Consider the following 20996-nt stretch of genomic DNA (forward strand, 5'->3'; position numbering starts at 1 on the left):
AATGCTCTCCCAGGCCAGGGATAAGAGCAATGAGGCACACCCCTCATCTCCTTTCATCTGCTTCACCTTGGCTCTCAATGTCAAGGTTAAGAGCACACTTCACCCCATTCCAGAGGTTTGTTTGTTGAGGTTGATATGACCCCTCGACTAAAACCTAGCCTTGTTTGAGCCCCTTGCTTGTGTATAGTGTGTGCTATCTGTGCTTGCATGTTTGTTTGACTTGCTTCCTGTGCAAGTTAGGTTTAGTTTAGACTAGTCCTTGTTTGCTTTCGCCCTCGTTGCGATCCTTTCTCTCGCCCTCGTTGCGATCGAGCCTTTTCCTTTCTCTCGCCCTCGTTGCGATTGAGACCTTCCCTTTCTCTTGCCCTAGTTGCAATCGAGTCCTTTTTCCCTCCGTAGCCGAACTACGGCAACTCTGATTCTCATGTCCAGATGAGATACGTAGGCACGAGATGCGATGTCTTGTCGAGTTTGACTAACAACTAACACTAATTCTTTTCTCTCGCCCTCGTTGCGATTGAGACCTCCCCTTTCTCTTGCCCTAGTTGCAATCGAGATCCTTGCTTCCTGTGCAAGCCGTGTCTAGGATAGGTTGGCCCTTGTGCCATTTAGCTAGAAACCTTAACTTAGGGTTGACTTTGCATGATAACATCTAGGCTCGAGTCGTAGTCTCCCTAGTGTTGTGTCTCCCTCTGTTATCTGGTTAGGCTAGTCCTTTTTCCCTGCGTAGGGGAACTACATCGCCCTGATCTTCATACCAGATGAAGTATGTAGGCAGGAGATTGAGCTGATCTCTCCGGGCGCCCTTTTTCTTTTTTGTGTGTGTTGTTTGACAGTTATAGGCTCGAGTCCCTGACTCCCTATTAACTTGTTGTGTTGTTGTGTGCTTGGAAGCCGATGTAAGTCCATCGAGTGGCATTTGGGTTCCAGTGTGTGTGTGTTTTGGTTCGGATGCTGATGTAAGTCCAGTGATTGGCATTCGGGCTCCATGTTTGCCTGTGTTTGCTTTGCTTGTGTGTGTGTCAGCCGAGCTACGAATGCTCTGATTCTTCTCTCGTCCGAGAAGATACGTATGCATAAGATGCGATATCCTAGCGAGCATGTGTTGTTTTCCCCAGTCCGAACTACTTCGACTCTGATGTCTATGCCTGATAGACTAAGTAGGCCCAGGATACGATGTCCTGCCGAGTCAGTTTCAGTCTTGTTTTCTTGTGTCTCTTTCAGCCAGTGTGTGTGTGTTTTGAGCAGCGTTTTAGCAACCATTTTCCTTTCTATTGTGCGTGGATCCCGTAGAGTACTACGGATGCGTAGGGGTGCTAATACCTTCCCTTCGCATAACCGACTCCCGAACCCATCCTCTTTGGTCGCGAGACCACGTCTTTTCCAGGTTTACTCTGAGCGTTTCCTTTCCCTCTTTTGGGATAAATAACGCACGGTGGCGGCTGTCGCATCGCGCGAAAAAACGGCGGGGAAAGAAAGAACAACAGAGCCGCCACCGTGCGTTATTTATCCCAAAAGAGGGAAAGGAAACGCTCAGAATAAACCTGGGAAAGAACATGGTCTCGCGACCAAAGAGTATGGGTTCGGGAGTCGGTTATGCGAAGGGAAGGTATTAGCACCCCTACGCATCCGTAGTACTCTACGGGATCCACGCACACTAGAAAGGAAAATTGGTTGCTAAACACTGCTCACACTCACACACACTGGCTGAAAGAAACGCAAGAGACTGACTGAAACTGAACTCGGCAGGATGTCGCATCCTGGGCCTACTTAGTCTATCAGGCATAGACATCAGAGTCGAAGTAGTTCGGACTGGGGAGACGACACATGCTCGCTAGGATGTCGCATCCTATGCATACGTATCTTCTCGGACGAGAGAAGAATCAGAGCATTCGTAGCTCGGCTGACACGCACACAAACAAACACAGGCAAACGTAGAGCCCGACTGCCAATCACTGGACTTACATCGGCATCCGAACCAAAACACACAAGAAGGCAAACATGGAGCCCAAATGCCAATCACTGGACTTACATTGACATCCGAACCTAAACACACGAGAAGGCAAACATGGAGCCCAAATGCCAATCACTGGACTTACATTGACATCCGAACCTAAACACACGCACACTGGAACCCAAATGCCACTCGATGGACTTACATCAGCTTCCAAGCACACAACAACACAACAAGTTGATAGGGAGTCGGGGACTCGAGCCTATAACTGTCAAGCACACACTCAAACAGACAGACAACAAATTGCTAAGGAGTCAGGCACTCGAGCCTAGCAACTGTCAGACAACACACACAAAAAAAAGAAAAGGGCGCCCGGAGAGATCAGCTCAATCTCCTGCCTACATACTTCATCTGGTATGAAGATCAGGGCGATGTAGTTCCCCTACGCAGGGACAAAGGACTAGCCTAACCAGATAACAGAGGGAGACACAACTCTAGGGAGACTACGACTCGAGCCTAGATGTTGTCATGCAAAATCAACCCTAAGTTATGGTTTCTAGCTAAATGGCACAAGGGCCAATCTATCCTAAGCATGGCTCACACAGGAAGCAAGCCACACACACTTAACTTGCACAGGAAGCAAGCCAAGCAAAACCTAACTTGCACAGGAAGCAAGTCTAAACTAATCCTAACTTGCACAGGAAGCAAGTCAAACAATCCTATCTTGCACAGGAAGCAAGTCAAACAATCCTATCTTGCACAGGAAGCAAGTCAAACAATCCTATCTTGCACAGGAAGCAAGTCAAACAATCCTATTAGCACAGATAGCACACGCTATACACGAACAAGTGGCTCAAACAAGGGTTAGGTTTTAGTCAATGGGTCATATCAACCTCAACAAACAAACCTCTGGAACTGGGTGAATGTGCTCTTAACCTTGCCATTGAGGGGCTAAGGTGAAGCAGATGAAAGGATGAAGTGAGGATGAGACCTCACAGCTCTTATCCCTGGCCTGGGAGAGCTCAAGACAAGAATGTGTGGGTTCAGAAAGTGGGAACCCTTCTACACATTAAGACTGACTCAACTGTACAATTGTACAAGATCTTGGGTTTTTATCTGCAATGCATCAACACAGTGGTGTGAGCAAAGCAGATGACACACTGAATAGTGGGGGATAGATTGCATATCCCTACCTTCCACCAATTGCCTCTTCACTTAGGAGGTCTTTGACTCTATGCAAGGACAAAGTTAAACATCCACAAACATTGCCTCTTAAGGAGGACTTCAGACAGTTGTCTGGCCAAGTAACAGGCCAGGTCTTCCAGACTACATGAAGTAAAAGAGACATACCTCAATGCAAATTGCTTATACAAGCAAAACAAAGCAAAAAGTTCACAAGGAACTAAGCAACTAAGGCACCTGAAACAGTCAAGCAGATGTTAGTATACAACTTCAAACAAAACAAACAGAAACAGACAACAACAGTCCATTAGAGGCACATGGATGTGCAAGGCACAAGGCTTAGGGCATGTGAGCCAAGCCACCTACAAAACAAGGAGGTTAGACAACAATATTCAAGCAAGCTCAGTTAAAAGAATTGGTCTCAATGGCCATTTGATGGTCAACCTGAAAACACAAGCTCAAAGGTGAGTAACAGGACCACTAGGGCAAGCCTAGGGTCAAAAGAGAATGAAAAAGTCAAGACAGCAAGGGTTAAGCATCCAAAATCATGTTCAAACAATTAGGAAGCACAACCAATTGGACCCACATCCATATCAAACACTATCATCATTTCATGAACAGATTAGGTCAAAACATGGCAAACAGAAGCTCGCAGAAGTCAACAGCAAGACTTAACTCAAAAGCAATCTAAACATTTTCCAAAAATCACCAAATAAATCATGATCAAACCTAACACATAGCATGGTAAGCATGTCAAATTTCATCCCATTTGGACAAGTGGAAGGCAGTCAATGAAAATCAGAAAGTCAAAGCCAATTTGAACATGCTCATAGAAGTCAACCAAACATGCATCAACTTAGAAAAATCATAAGTCAAGAATGGTGTGTGATAAATGAATGGGATCAAAACCATGGCAAAGATGAGGATGTCTAGTTATCTCATGCAAAATTTCATGTCCATCTAGTAAAGTATGAGAATTTCACAAATGAAATGGGAACATGTGTCACACAAGGTCAACATTTGTCTAGGCAGGGAAGAAAAATCTCAAACAAATGGAAAATAGTTCAATTAAATCCAAGAAAATTCACAAGTCAACTAGACATACAAGAGTAGGCTCATGCAAAATTTCAATCCATTTGGAGGTCAAGAAACATGGCAATGAAAATCATGAAGTTGGTCATCAATGGTGTGACACAAATTGTCACACCCTAATTCAAAAAATCATAACTCACAAACCACAAATGATAAATTCACAAACTCTATACCAAAATCACCATGAGTGTGTCTAGTTTAAGCACAAAAAAATTTGAGAACCATTGGATACATTCTCATCATTTCACAATTGATTTGGCAAAGTGTACAAAATTTGGTCACATGTCACAAACCCTAAGGCCAATTAAAAACCACTCATCCAAAAATTCTGGAAAAATAATGATAAAAAAGTAGAGATCATGATGAACACAACACAAAAAAATCCCATTCAATTTGGATCAAAAATGAGCAAGTTATGATTTTTGTAAGATGGGATATCAAAATGAAATAACATGAAGAAATTAATTGAATTAATATTTGAGAAAATGGCATTTTTGTAATTCCCTGATTCACTTAGCCAAACACAGTCGTTTTGGGCTTCAAAGGAAATGTTTTGATTGGATGAGGGAGTTTAAGCCATGCACACGAAAATGGACAAAAATCTGGGCAAATTGGGATTTAGGGTTTATGCTCAAGAATCATGATTTCTCAATTCTTCCCAAAAATCAAAATTGCATATATCATTGTAATCATCAAACAACATACAACAACAATCCAAACCCTATTTTTATTAATTTGAACTACACAGCAAGAAATCAAGGGAAACATTTTCAAGCACCAAACTTCATCTCATCATATCTTCATGAATACACTACTATTTTCAAAAAGGAAAGCATCATGATGCTCAGCATTGAAAGACCTCTCCAAAGTATATGTCAATTTGAGAAAATGGGAGGGTCGAATCCATACCTTTTTTGAAGGGGCAGTTTGTGTTCTTGATGTTGTTTGATATTGTTGAAGTGCAACAGTTGCTCTTTAGGGTCCTAGATGATGAATGATGAAAGTTGTTTGACTTGAACTTGTGTAGATTGATGAAATGGCCTCAAACTTGGGTGTTATGAACCAATCTGCTCCTTCCCATTGCTTATGCAAGGCAGGGTTGGAATGAATGCAATGAGATTGGTTTGGAGTTTGTTGGTTATGCTGCTGTCACTGGTATAGCAGGGTTACAAGACTTGTTTTTGTTCTTTTGTTATGACAGCCAATTTGACAAGGCAAGGAGGTGAGTTTGGATGAGTGAAAGATTGTATGCCAAGAAATGTGTTTGATTGTGCTGTGCTATGTTGCCTTTGGTTTTGCCAGGTTTTGTTCCTTTGGCATTTTGGACCAGGTTTTTCTGACAGAAAGATGCAAGGCAAGGTGTGAGTAGTTTTGGGTGCTCTTGTTTGTTTTGTTATGACAGTCAATGATACATGCCAAGCAAGCAAGGATGAGGCTTTGAGAGGAGTGTATGAGGTTGGTTATGTTTTTTCTGTTAGGTTGGTTGCTGTTGCTATTTTTCATGACAGGAGATGGTGCTATTGTGTCTTGGACAGAAAAATGCAAATGGCAAGGCAAGGTTGGGTTTGGTGTTCTTATGTTGGACAGGGAATTTGAGATGCAAAGCCAATAGCTAGGTTAGTTTTTTAGAGAAGGTGTTGGTTTGTTGTTGGTTTCATGACATGAAAAAGAGAATGATGGAGGGTATGGTCTTGAGCAATCGCTAAGGTTTCCTCCCTTCTGCTGCAGTGTTGTGACAGGGAATTTAGAAGAGAAAAATGCCAAGGGTTTTGTGGTAATGAGTGTAAGGTGGTTGTATTGGCAAGGCAGGTTTTTTCATGACAGGAAGAGGGAGCTTCTCATTTGCTGTTCCAGATTGCCTTTGGTTTGGCAAGGTTTCTGCTCTTGCTGCAGTTGGATGGTGATAGTAGTTTTTAGAAGAAAATGCCAAGGGTGTGTGCCAATGCTGTGTTGTTTTGTGGCAGGGTTGTTTTTGACAGCAAAAATGAAATGCATAGCAAGGGTTCCTTTCCTTTTTGATCCCAGCAGAATGAAAAATCAATGCCAATATATTTTGATGGATGCCTTTTGTTTTGCAATGTCTTGACAGGTTTTTTGAGATGCACTGCAGGGATGTCTTTAGAATCTGAGAGCCATCATCTCAAAATCAAGTGCTATTGGTTTTTTTCTTTTTTGCCCCTAATAAGACTTCACATGACAGGCCATAATCCATTCTTGCTGTCTTGTATTGCTGCAACTTTGAGGAAAAGCATGTTCAATGAGAGGGTGAGCCAAGGGTTGTCTATTGTTTGGATGTTGTGACAGGGTTTTCAAGGGTGGCCAAGGATGAGCAGTTTGGTTGAGGGAAGTCTTTTGGCTTTTTGCTGTTGGATGTGGTGACAGGGTTTTTGAAGTGCGAAGCAAAATGGCCAGGTGAGAGAGTGAGCCTTTGTGTGGTTGCAATTGGTTTTTTTATGGCAGAAAAATGGTGAAGAACATTGAGCAAGGCAAGGCAGGTTAGGTTATGCTGCTGCAGGTTTTTTTGGAAACACAATGCAAGGTGAGGTTTTAGAATGCTGTAGGCAATTGACTTTGTTGGTTAGCTCAGCTTAGTCTTGCTATGTTTGTTGACAGAAAAATAGGAATGCCAAAGCCAAGGTGAGATTTTGAGAGGAGTGTATTTAGAGGATTTGGTTCTTTTGTTTGGACAGAAAATAGCAAGGTGAGGGCAAATAGCAGCCAGTTTTTTGAGTGGGGTTTTGCTCTTTTTTCTACTGTGTGCTGCCACTGTCTTTTTGTTTACAGGGAAATGGGAATGCAAGGCAAGGCAAGGGCAGTTAGCAGGTTTTTTCGAGGGATGGCTAAGGGTGTGTGTAGTTGGTCCTGTTGGCTTGGCTGTTACTCATGACAGGAAGAGGGCAAGACTGCTATGTGTAGTACTAGGCATGGCCAGTTTTCTGTCCCTTTCTGAAGTTCTTTTGACAGCCTCTTGCCAAAGTGAGTTTTTCAATCCATGAATTTCCATCTCCTTGCTGTCAAAAAGGTGGCTTGTGGCTGCAAATCCATTTCAAAATGACAGCCCAAATGATGCACACTGTCTGCTGGACAGTACAAGGTAAGATGTGGAAGCATGGAGGATATGGGGTTTTGTCCTTTCATTCCAAAATTCAAGCATATGAGGCATGGCTTCTTTTCTGAAGTTTTAGGCTGCAAGATGTGTTCATAGTGACAGAAAAAATGCTGCATAATTGCTGTTCTTTTGAGGTACAAGGCAAGGCATGGTGAATGGTATGGACAAGTATGGTTAAATTGTACTTTTCTTACAATTCAAGCAACCAAGCAATGGCCTTATGTACTGCACAAAATGAGTTTGCAAACACATTCTAAATGACATTTATGAGCTGTTACAATTGGCCAAATGTTGAAAAAAAGTTTAAATCAAAAAGTCAACTCTTGGTCAAACTTTCATTTAAATAAGAAAAGTCAAAATATGCCATTTTGATTGGTGAAGTTTGGGCTCATGAAATTTATATTTTTGGAAAGAGGGGATCAAATGTGACTTGTAGGAAAAAACCCCACCAAAATTGGTCAAACGGTTTGAGAGATATGGCCTTCTGAAGTTCAAGATTTTCTGAAATCGATTCGATCATAACTTGCCAACCACACATGGGAATTGAGAGTTCTAGGACTTTTTGGAAATGGGAGAACAAGATCTTCAACTTTCATGTTGGGCAAAAATTCATTTGAGGCTTGTATCATGATGTAAGTTTGAGGATCAAGACTTTCCATTTATGGCAGTTTTCAGTTACAGGCCCAGTTTCCATTTTTGGAAATTTATGATCTGGCTTCAAATTCTTCCATGGTGGTGTTTGGCATGGTATATGATGACTATTTGGACATGAATGAACTCTTACAAACCAATTCCAATCATCAAATCACTGATTAAATGGACAGTTGACCAACAGTTGACTTTTAGGGTTTCTGACTGATTGTGCATTGACTGATGACTTCCAAACCCTAATTCCTTGAGAACTTGACTTCAAATGATGTCCCAAGTTGTATGAACTCTTGATTATTGATCATGGTGCCCAAATTCCACAAGAATGGCCACCATCCACTGCTTTGACTGACAGTTGACTTTCTTTGACTTTTGACTGTCTGTGTATGAACTGATGATCTCCAAGCCTTCAACCCTTGACCTGAACACTTCAAATGAACCTCCAAGCCATGTGAACTTGTTGGACAAACCCTAAGGCCTTGATTCAATGAGAAATTCCTTTGCTTGCTTGGTTGACTGATCAGGAGATTAGTTTGACCTAATTCTTGATTGCTTGCTCTTGAGGCAACTGTGAACAATGCAAATGCTATGCAATGGACCACGATATGCTATGACCTAATATGAAAATGTATGTACAATGATAGGTGCAAATTTGAGGTGCTACAGCTGCCCCTATTCAATCAGCTGGGAACCCGAATGGATGAGAGCAACGGCTGTCAGACTTTCAGGGTAAACAGGGATTGAATACCAAGAACCGTAGAATTTGCACAATACAGGGATCCACCAATGGAAACGTCCACTGGGATTTGATATTTATTACTGGGTATTTTGTTTTGTTTTTTGTTTTCAAAGGGTATGGTCACATCCAGACATCGCAACGACGATGAATGGGAAAAGAAATCACAACTAGATGCCAACGGACAACTAGGAAAAACTCGACGTTTATCGGGACCAACGGAGAGGTAACCAGACGCTATTGAATAACTGGGAGGGATACAACCATACGTCAACGGACGAAATGGGAAAAACTCAACGTTTACCAAGACCAACGGAGAGGTAACCAACTGGGGACGACCAGGAAAAACTCGACGTTTATCGAAACCAACGGAGAGGTAACCAGACATTAATGAATGACTGGGGGGACTCGACCAGACATCAACGGATGAATGGGAGAAAACTCGACGTTTACAGACATCGGAAGATGATGTTTACAGACACCAAAAAGATCGACCAGACATTTACTGATGAATGGGAAGACTCGACGTTTACAGACATCGAAAGATGATGTTTACAGACACCAAAAAGATCGACCAGACATTTACAGATGAATGGTAATACTCGACGTTTACAGACATCGAAAGATGATGTTTACAGACACCAAAAAGATCGACCAGACATTTACAGATGAATGGGAATACTCGACGTTTACAGACATCGAAAGATGATGTTTACAGACACCAAAAAGATCGACCAGACATTTACAGATGAATGGGAATAAGAGAAACACAACCAGACGTCGACGGACGACTGGGAAAAACTCGTCGTTTATCGAAACCAACGGAGAGGTAAGTCCACATGGGGAGGGTACAACTAGACATCATCGGATGACTAGGAAAAACTCGACGTTTATCGACACCAACGGAGAGGAGGAAACCCTACTGGGGAGAGTGAACACAACCAAATCATCAACGGATGATCGGGAACAACTCGACGTTTATCGACACCAACGGAGAGGAGAATACTTCACTTGGGAAGGAGGACACAACCAAATCATCGACGGATGATCGGGAAAAACTCGACGTTTATCGACACCAACGGAGAGGAGGATACTTCTTCGGTCTGAATACCGGAAAATTGGCCTTGTGCCATGAGTACATCGACCTGATCGTCGGAAACTCCTTCGGTCTGAATACCGGAAAATTGGCCTTGTGCCATGAGTACATCGACCTGACCGTCGGAAACTCCTTCGGTCTGAATACCGGAAAATTGGCCTTGTGCCATGAGTACATCGACCTGATCGTCGGAAACTCCTTCGGTCTGAATACCGGAAAAACATGAGACATATTATCTAAAGCCGTCAAAACGTAGATAATACACTCGCATGGAAGATTATCCATAACCGGGTTGTAGGTTGCTAAATGAATAATCGACCGAAAAGAAAGGCATCTGGGTACCAGACTAGGTATGCAAAAGATGACCAATCAAAAGAGGATAAAGTTGCTAACTTGGAGCAAGTATCCAAAAAGAAAGTGAAGACCCAATGGGGACAATACTGTTTGATCAAAGCAAGTATCCAAAGGGGACAAGACCATTAATACCACAAAGAGGGGATTACATCTACCGGTTTGTAGGCAGAAAACCACGGAAAAGTAACCAGTCATCATCGGGATGAGCACAAAGGGTTAATTCCAACAAGGGGAGGAAACTGGGATTTTACAACTACCAGCTAGTGGGTAGAAAACCACAAAGATAGGACTTACAGCTACCGGTTTGGTGGTAGAAGCCAACAAATTCCGCTGAGGATGAAATGAATGAGTGCCGGTTAGTGAGCCACTATTCATTCATGCCCCGGGGCAGCACAATAGACGGTCAACAAGAAGCCAATTTAGGATCGATCCAAAAAGGCAGACTGAATCAAGACTCATCCTAATGAGGAAAGAACTCAATAGGGAAAACCCATCCCATTAGGGAGGGAACGGAAGCAACCGTCATCCACGAGGATGTATCTCAGTGGGGAAATGGCAGGAAAAGATTGACACTTTCTGCTTAAGGGGTAGACTCTACATGGAGAGATCAGACACACCCATATCTGCTTAAGGAAAAAAGACCCAAGCTGGCAAGATGCTAACAATTGGGGAGTAACACTGTTGGGGATATCCGCTCGACTGAGGAATCTCTTGTTCGGAAAACACCAACCTCTCGACCATGCTGATGAACCCAATTCTGAAGCCGATCCAATGGCGCGATGCTAAACTCTTTCCAACAACCCAATCTCGGCTGGTCGCCACGGCCTAGGGCTAATGGATGTGCTTGCAATGTTGATGCATGAGTTTTTTCTTGCTTTACACCATGCCCCATGATTATGGAAATGCTATGCACTAATGATGCGATATGCTATGCTTGTCTAAATGATGAATGCATAAACACACGTCTCCTTCAGAGACAACACCGGGGAACTCCAGGAACTGTGCTGGGGATCCTATAACCATGTCAACTTCCATCCTGCTGGAGAAAGACAAACCTTGCTGGGGAAAAACCATCAACACAACCTCTGCTGGGAAGACAGCTTCAGACTTGGAAAACAGTCACAACTCCGCTGGGGATACCGATATCAGTCTACTACAGAAACCCGTCCAATCCACTGGTAGGATGAACTCTGCTGGAGAAATAAATGCTACTCCATTAGGGACGACCCAACCAATCCATATGTAGGAGAATCACTGCTTGGAGATGTATTTCATGAGACCCGCTCCACTCGGGGATCTATCTGAGGGAATGTCGGATTACGGGGATGCCGATCCACCAGGTACTGAATCTTCAAAGAAAAACACCCATGTTGGGGGAGAGAGGAAGACTGCTCTGCTAGAGAGGCGAAAGTTGAAGTCTTCAGTAAACACTCTGCTAGGGGGGCTGCCCCACAATAATGTCCGAAACAGCAAACTTGCTGGGGATGCCCCACGATAGGGCTAACAGGGGTTTGGAGGAAGAATATGTACTGCCGGGAACGTGAAGATAAACAACTTCAACCAACACTGCACTGAGCAACCTCGTTGAGGAGAAACCATGAAAATGTTCTGCAGGAAAAAAGATACAGTCATGCTCGAGATACGAACAATTGTCTTACCTGTTGGTAATCATACCACCCTCGGGAGAGCACTGCGGATCTCCTAAGTATCCTTCCATCATCGTGAATGTTCACTTTGTTTAAGAACAATTTTTTTGAAAATTTTGTTTATTTTGAAAACAATGATATTTTATCATTTAAAACATGCAAAACATTTGTTGAGTTAAAACAAATAAGAGTGCAAACAATTGGCTAAAAGCTCAAATTGATGTGATGGAATGGTAGTCTGCAAAGGGCGAGACTCCATAGATCTGTACAAGTTTGAAATCGGTGATATATATTGGAGAGGGCTACATTGAACATAATGACCCTTCCTCTACCATTCTGAATTTTCGATGTATTCAAAGCTTCAGTCGACGACGAATCGAGAATCCCTGACGAATGACAGATGTACAACACAGTCTTGTCAAGATGCAGTTACTTGCCAAATCCCTAATTTTTGCCTAGATTGCCCTAGTGTGAGGTGTTCAATCTAGCGGGATGCAAATTCTTTTTTAATGTCTCTAACTTTTGCCTGGATCGCCCTTACAGGTTTTCAATCCACCGAGACGCTCCTTTTTGCTTAAGTCGCCCTTTGGGGTGTTCGACTTATCGAGCTTTTGCTTTTTTTTTTTTTTTTTTTAGGCGAAGTATTTCTTGACTGCATCGGGAATTCACAGGACGAGTGAACTTCTCCATCCATTGTTGTAAGTGTCGAACACTGCCTGAAAAGGCTCTCTTGAAGACATATGGACGTTCTTAGCTTGGAGTCCACTTGCCCCTGGAATCGGGCACGAAAGACAAGACTTTCTTGAGCACAAGGTCCCTCGGAACACACGAGGCTTGACCTTCTTGTTGAATGCTTTTTCACTCTCTGCTGATATGACTGACCATGACACATGGCAGTTGATCTCTTCCTTTCGATCGAATTCAGCATCAGCCAACTTGGGACTTTGAGGGTGCTATCTTTCTTTTGTTTTTTTTTTCTTTTGATTTTGCTTTTGATTTTGCTTTCTTTTGATTTCTTTTGATTTTGCACCCTCCTCTTTCTTTTTTCTTTTTTTTCTCTTTTTTTTTTATAATGCCCCAGTTGGCTGTTCTGCTGATTCTCGAGATGCAGCTGAGTGATCTTCTTTTCTTGCTCAAGAAGTCGGGAAATCTCGTCAGGAATCCCTTCAACATCATCTTCGTCCGCTTCGAATATAGGGAATTCAAAATTGGGAGATGACGTCCGATCATTATGTTCAGTGGGTTTGAGAAACAACCTGCATAATGATTTAGAGATGAAAAGCTCTTTGAAAATCAAACAAGACAATCGTTATGCAGATGAAAAGATTGCTTTTATTCCTGTTTTTAAAGGTTTTTTGTGATCACCAATTTCATGCAAAAAGCGAAAAGGGAAAACAAATGGAAAAACAAATGTTTAACATGAATTATTTGAATGAAAATATCATTGCACAAAATGTTGCCAACAATGTCATCACTTCTCCTTTTGGCATGGGAGAAGGGTTTTTAAACAAAGTGTTTATTACAAAGACTTATGAACAACTGTAGGAAAGCCCACAGTGACCCAATTGTGGCAGACACCACCAGGAATGGTGAAATTGTTCAAGTCCTCTGCGTCCTCTTCCAAGATAGCAGCATCCTCTTCTTCAGGTTGATCGTCATGGACGAATCCTCCACTCTTGAACAAATCTTGCTCATTAAGTGCCCCAGAACAGTAGCCAATACCAGCCCGGGATCGGTTAACCAGGAATAAATCCATCAACAGTACAAAGTCTGGAAAATATCTCTCTGAGTTCACGATTCTCTTGCTCAGGATGATCCATCAATCTGGCAGAGATGGCTCTGGTATAATACCGGCAAAGTGCGTCTTCAAAATAAATGAAGATCACAGGGTCAGACCACAGGACGGGAGACCGGAACAGAACCTGCTGATGCAAATGATGCATGAAGTGTTTATGCATATGCTTGTTTTTATTTCAAAGGAACTCGAGGGTTTTATTTGCAAACTTTGAAATATTTAGCATTTTGATCATATATGAGAATATCTCATCAGATATATCAGGTGAAAAAATTTTCCCGGTTTTTTCATGTTTTGAAATTTTTGCAAATAAACTCCTTTGAGTTCCTTGAAAATTTTCTTTTTTTTCTTTTTTTTCTTCCCCTTTTTTTTTGATTTCTTTTTTTGATTTTTTTCATTGCGTTTCTTTTGAAAAATAAATATGTTATGATGCACATGATGCAGACTGGACTGGCTGGTTGTGCAAACTCTGACTAGGTCGAAGCTTCATTCAAGATCAGAACATAAATCCAACTTATGGTCAAACTGATCACACTGTTGTCTGAACTAGAGTCACCAACAGAACCAAGTCACCAACAGAACCGAGTCACCAACGGTACCTGTAATGAATAACCCTTCCCCACTCACGGGTGTAGTCTAGGCCAGGGTAAAGCTGAGAGAAACGCAGCATAAATAACCTTTCGCAGAATATCATCCTGTGCACACCCGATGTATGCACCGATAATATCCCACCAGGGTCTGAACTGCTCGTGATATCAATGTTCCGCTAAGTGGCGCCATACCACCCGCTTCCCATGAATCACTCTATTCCTAGGTATCCTAGATTGCACTCATGGTCTGGGTATTGGACCTTTTACCTCAACTGACTCTTCCCCCCCACACAGAGAGAAACAAACAACCAGCCAGGTGAACAGATGAATAAATGCAAACATTAATGCAAACATAAATGCAAACAATAGACAATGAATGCAAACAATGAATAATGAATGCAATAAATAAACACAGCACAAAGCAACCAAAACCCTAACCTAGAGAGCGCTAGGAGAGACTCGCTCAGGGAAGATGGACCAGCATAGGTCAACTTCTCTATATTTCCCCAGCGGAGTCGCCAGCTGTCGCATCGCGCGAAAAACCGGCGGGGAAAGAAAGAACAACAGAGCCGCCACCGTGCGTTATTTATCCCAAAAGAGGGAAAGGAAACGCTCAGAGTAAACCTGGGAAAGAACATGGTCTCGCGACCAAAGAGTATGGGTTCGGGAGTCGGTTATGCGAAGGGAAGGTATTAGCACCCCTACGCATCCGTAGTACTCTACGGGATCCACGCACACTAGAAAGGAAAATTGGTTGCTAAACACTGCTCACACTCACACACACTGGCTGAAAGAAACGCAAGAGACTGACTGAAACTGAACTCGGCAGGATGTCGCATCCTGGGCCTACTTAGTCTATCAGGCATAGACATCAGAGTCGAAGTAGTTCGGACTGGGGAGACGACACATGCTCGCTAGGATGTCGCATCCTATGCATACGTATCTTCTCGGACGAGAGAAGAATCAGAGCATTCGTAGCTCGGCTGACACGCACACAAACAAACACAGGCAAACGTGGAGCCCGACTGCCAATCACTGGACTTACATCGGCATCCGAACCAAAACACACAAGAAGGCAAACATGGAGCCCAAATGCCAATCACTGGACTTACATTGACATCCGAACCTAAACACACGAGAAGGCAAACATGGAGCCCAAATGCCAATCACTGGACTTACATTGACATCCGAACCTAAACACACGCACACTGGAACCCAAATGCCACTCGATGGACTTACATCAGCTTCCAAGCACACAACAACACAACAAGTTGATAGGGAGTCGGGGACTCGAGCCTATAACTGTCAAGCACACACTCAAACAGACAGACAACAAATTGCTAAGGAGTCAGGCACTCGAGCCTAGCAACTGTCAGACAACACACACAAAAAAAAGAAAAGGGCGCCCGGAGAGATCAGCTCAATCTCCTGCCTACATACTTCATCTGGTATGAAGATCAGGGCGATGTAGTTCCCCTACGCAGGGACAAAGGACTAGCCTAACCAGATAACAGAGGGAGACACAACTCTAGGGAGACTACGACTCGAGCCTAGATGTTGTCATGCAAAATCAACCCTAAGTTATGGTTTCTAGCTAAATGGCACAAGGGCCAATCTATCCTAAGCATGGCTCACACAGGAAGCAAGCCACACACACTTAACTTGCACAGGAAGCAAGCCAAGCAAAACCTAACTTGCACAGGAAGCAAGTCTAAACTAATCCTAACTTGCACAGGAAGCAAGTCAAACAATCCTATCTTGCACAGGAAGCAAGTCAAACAATCCTATCTTGCACAGGAAGCAAGTCAAACAATCCTATCTTGCACAGGAAGCAAGTCAAACAATCCTATTAGCACAGATAGCACACGCTATACACGAACAAGTGGCTCAAACAAGGGTTAGGTTTTAGTCAATGGGTCATATCAACCTCAACAAACAAACCTCTGGAACTGGGTGAATGTGCTCTTAACCTTGCCATTGAGGGGCTAAGGTGAAGCAGATGAAAGGATGAAGTGAGGATGAGACCTCACAGCTCTTATCCCTGGCCTGGGAGAGCTCAAGACAAGAATGTGTGGGTTCAGAAAGTGGGAACCCTTCTACACATTAAGACTGACTCAACTGTACAATTGTACAAGATCTTGGGTTTTTATCTGCAATGCATCAACACAGTGGTGTGAGCAAAGCAGATGACACACTGAATAGTGGGGGATAGATTGCATATCCCTACCTTCCACCAATTGCCTCTTCACTTAGGAGGTCTTTGACTCTATGCAAGGACAAAGTTAAACATCCACAAACATTGCCTCTTAAGGAGGACTTCAGACAGTTGCCTGGCCAAGTAACAGGCCAGGTCTTCCAGACTACATGAAGTAAAAGAGACATACCTCAATGCAAATTGCTTATACAAGCAAAACAAAGCAAAAAGTTCACAAGGAACTAAGCAACTAAGGCACCTGAAACAGTCAAGCAGATGTTAGTATACAACTTCAAACAAAACAAACAGAAACAGACAACAACAGTCCATTAGAGGCACATGGATGTGCAAGGCACAAGGCTTAGGGCATGTGAGCCAAGCCACCTACAAAACAAGGAGGTTAGACAACAATATTCAAGCAAGCTCAGTTAAAAGAATTGGTCTCAATGGCCATTTGATGGTCAACCTGAAAACACAAGCTCAAAGGTGAGTAACAGGACCACTAGGGCAAGCCTAGGGTCAAAAGAGAATGAAAAAGTCAAGACAGCAAGGGTTAAGCATCCAAAATCATGTTCAAACAATTAGGAAGCACAACCAATTGGACCCACATCCATATCAAACACTATCATCATTTCATGAACAGATTAGGTCAAAACATGGCAAACAGAAGCTCGCAGAAGTCAACAGCAAGACTTAACTCAAAAGCAATCTAAACATTTTCCAAAAATCACCAAATAAATCATGATCAAACCTAACACATAGCATGGTAAGCATGTCAAATTTCATCCCATTTGGACAAGTGGAAGGCAGTCAATGAAAATCAGAAAGTCAAAGCCAATTTGAACATGCTCATAGAAGTCAACCAAACATGCATCAACTTAGAAAAATCATAAGTCAAGAATGGTGTGTGATAAATGAATGGGATCAAAACCATGGCAAAGATGAGGATGTCTAGTTATCTCATGCAAAATTTCATGTCCATCTAGTAAAGTATGAGAATTTCACAAATGAAATGGGAACATGTGTCACACAAGGTCAACATTTGTCTAGGCAGGGAAGAAAAATCTCAAACAAATGGAAAATAGTTCAATTAAATCCAAGAAAATTCACAAGTCAACTAGACATACAAGAGTAGGCTCATGCAAAATTTCAATCCATTTGGAGGTCAAGAAACATGGCAATGAAAATCATGAAGTTGGTCATCAATGGTGTGACACAAATTGTCACACCCTAATTCAAAAAATCATAACTCACAAACCACAAATGATAAATTCACAAACTCTATACCAAAATCACCATGAGTGTGTCTAGTTTAAGCACACAAAAATTTGAGAACCATTGGATACATTCTCATCATTTCACAATTGATTTGGCAAAGTGTACAAAATTTGGTCACATGTCACAAACCCTAAGGCCAATTAAAAACCACTCATCCAAAAATTCTGGAAAAATAATGATAAAAAAGTAGAGATCATGATGAACACAACACAAAAAAATCCCATTCAATTTGGATCAAAAATGAGCAAGTTATGATTTTTGTAAGATGGGATATCAAAATGAAATAACATGAAGAAATTAATTGAATTAATATTTGAGAAAATGGCATTTTTGTAATTCCCTGATTCACTTAACCAAACACAGTCGTTTTGGGCTTCAAAGGAAATGTTTTGATTGGATGAGGGAGTTTAAGCCATGCACACGAAAATGGACAAAAATCTGGGCAAATTGGGATTTAGGGTTTATGCTCAAGAATCATGATTTCTCAATTCTTCCCAAAAATCAAAATTGCATATATCATTGTAATCATCAAACAACATACAACAACAATCCAAACCCTATTTTTATTAATTTGAACTACACAGCAAGAAATCAAGGGAAACATTTTCAAGCACCAAACTTCATCTCATCATATCTTCATGAATACACTACTATTTTCAAAAAGGAAAGCATCATGATGCTCAGCATTGAAAGACCTCTCCAAAGTATATGTCAATTTGAGAAAATGGGAGGGTCGAATCCATACCTTTTTTGAAGGGGCAGTTTGTGTTCTTGATGTTGTTTGATATTGTTGAAGTGCAACAGTTGCTCTTTAGGGTCCTAGATGATGAATGATGAAAGTTGTTTGACTTGAACTTGTGTAGATTGATGAAATGGCCTCAAACTTGGGTGTTATGAACCAATCTGCTCCTTCCCATTGCTTATGCAAGGCAGGGTTGGAATGAATGCAATGAGATTGGTTTGGAGTTTGTTGGTTATGCTGCTGTCACTGGTATAGCAGGGTTACAAGACTTGTTTTTGTTCTTTTGTTATGACAGCCAATTTGACAAGGCAAGGAGGTGAGTTTGGATGAGTGAAAGATTGTATGCCAAGAAATGTGTTTGATTGTGCTGTGCTATGTTGCCTTTGGTTTTGCCAGGTTTTGTTCCTTTGGCATTTTGGACCAGGTTTTTCTGACAGAAAGATGCAAGGCAAGGTGTGAGTAGTTTTGGGTGCTCTTGTTTGTTTTGTTATGACAGTCAATGATACATGCCAAGCAAGCAAGGATGAGGCTTTGAGAGGAGTGTATGAGGTTGGTTATGTTTTTTCTGTTAGGTTGGTTGCTGTTGCTATTTTTCATGACAGGAGATGGTGCTATTGTGTCTTGGACAGAAAAATGCAAATGGCAAGGCAAGGTTGGGTTTGGTGTTCTTATGTTGGACAGGGAATTTGAGATGCAAAGCCAATAGCTAGGTTAGTTTTTTAGAGAAGGTGTTGGTTTGTTGTTGGTTTCATGACATGAAAAAGAGAATGATGGAGGGTATGGTCTTGAGCAATCGCTAAGGTTTCCTCCCTTCTGCTGCAGTGTTGTGACAGGGAATTTAGAAGAGAAAAATGCCAAGGGTTTTGTGGTAATGAGTGTAAGGTGGTTGTATTGGCAAGGCAGGTTTTTTCATGACAGGAAGAGGGAGCTTCTCATTTGCTGTTCCAGATTGCCTTTGGTTTGGCAAGGTTTCTGCTCTTGCTGCAGTTGGATGGTGATAGTAGTTTTTAGAAGAAAATGCCAAGGGTGTGTGCCAATGCTGTGTTGTTTTGTGGCAGGGTTGTTTTTGACAGCAAAAATGAAATGCATAGCAAGGGTTCCTTTCCTTTTTGATCCCAGCAGAATGAAAAATCAATGCCAATATATTTTGATGGATGCCTTTTGTTTTGCAATGTCTTGACAGGTTTTTTGAGATGCACTGCAGGGATGTCTTTAGAATCTGAGAGCCATCATCTCAAAATCAAGTGCTATTGGTTTTTTTCTTTTTTGCCCCTAATAAGACTTCACATGACAGGCCATAATCCATTCTTGCTGTCTTGTATTGCTGCAACTTTGAGGAAAAGCATGTTCAATGAGAGGGTGAGCCAAGGGTTGTCTATTGTTTGGATGTTGTGACAGGGTTTTCAAGGGTGGCCAAGGATGAGCAGTTTGGTTGAGGGAAGTCTTTTGGCTTTTTGCTGTTGGATGTGGTGACAGGGTTTTTGAAGTGCGAAGCAAAATGGCCAGGTGAGAGAGTGAGCCTTTGTGTGGTTGCAATTGGTTTTTTTATGGCAGAAAAATGGTGAAGAACATTGAGCAAGGCAAGGCAGGTTAGGTTATGCTGCTGCAGGTTTTTTTGGAAACACAATGCAAGGTGAGGTTTTAGAATGCTGTAGGCAATTGACTTTGTTGGTTAGCTCAGCTTAGTCTTGCTATGTTTGTTGACAGAAAAATAGGAATGCCAAAGCCAAGGTGAGATTTTGAGAGGAGTGTATTTAGAGGATTTGGTTCTTTTGTTTGGACAGAAAATAGCAAGGTGAGGGCAAATAGCAGCCAGTTTTTTGAGTGGGGTTTTGCTCTTTTTTCTACTGTGTGCTGCCACTGTCTTTTTGTTTACAGGGAAATGGGAATGCAAGGCAAGGCAAGGGCAGTTAGCAGGTTTTTTCGAGGGATGGCTAAGGGTGTGTGTAGTTGGTCCTGTTGGCTTGGCTGTTACTCATGACAGGAAGAGGGCAAGACTGCTATGTGTAGTACTAGGCATGGCCAGTTTTCTGTCCCTTTCTGAAGTTCTTTTGACAGCCTCTTGCCAAAGTGAGTTTTTCAATCCATGAATTTCCATCTCCTTGCTGTCAAAAAGGTGGCTTGTGGCTGCAAATCCATTTCAAAATGACAGCCCAAATGATGCACACTGTCTGCTGGACAGTACAAGGTAAGATGTGGAAGCATGGAGGATATGGGGTTTTGTCCTTTCATTCCAAAATTCAAGCATATGAGGCATGGCTTCTTTTCTGAAGTTTTAGGCTGCAAGATGTGTTCATAGTGACAGAAAAAATGCTGCATAATTGCTGTTCTTTTGAGGTACAAGGCAAGGCATGGTGAATGGTATGGACAAGTATGGTTAAATTGTACTTTTCTTACAATTCAAGCAACCAAGCAATGGCCTTATGTACTGCACAAAATGAGTTTGCAAACACATTCTAAATGACATTTATGAGCTGTTACAATTGGCCAAATGTTGAAAAAAAGTTTAAATCAAAAAGTCAACTCTTGGTCAAACTTTCATTTAAATAAGAAAAGTCAAAATATGCCATTTTGATTGGT

Source organism: Lathyrus oleraceus, chromosome 5, assembly GCF_024323335.1.
Source record: "Lathyrus oleraceus cultivar Zhongwan6 chromosome 5, CAAS_Psat_ZW6_1.0, whole genome shotgun sequence".
In the NCBI taxonomy this organism is placed as follows: Eukaryota; Viridiplantae; Streptophyta; class Magnoliopsida; order Fabales; family Fabaceae; genus Lathyrus; species Lathyrus oleraceus.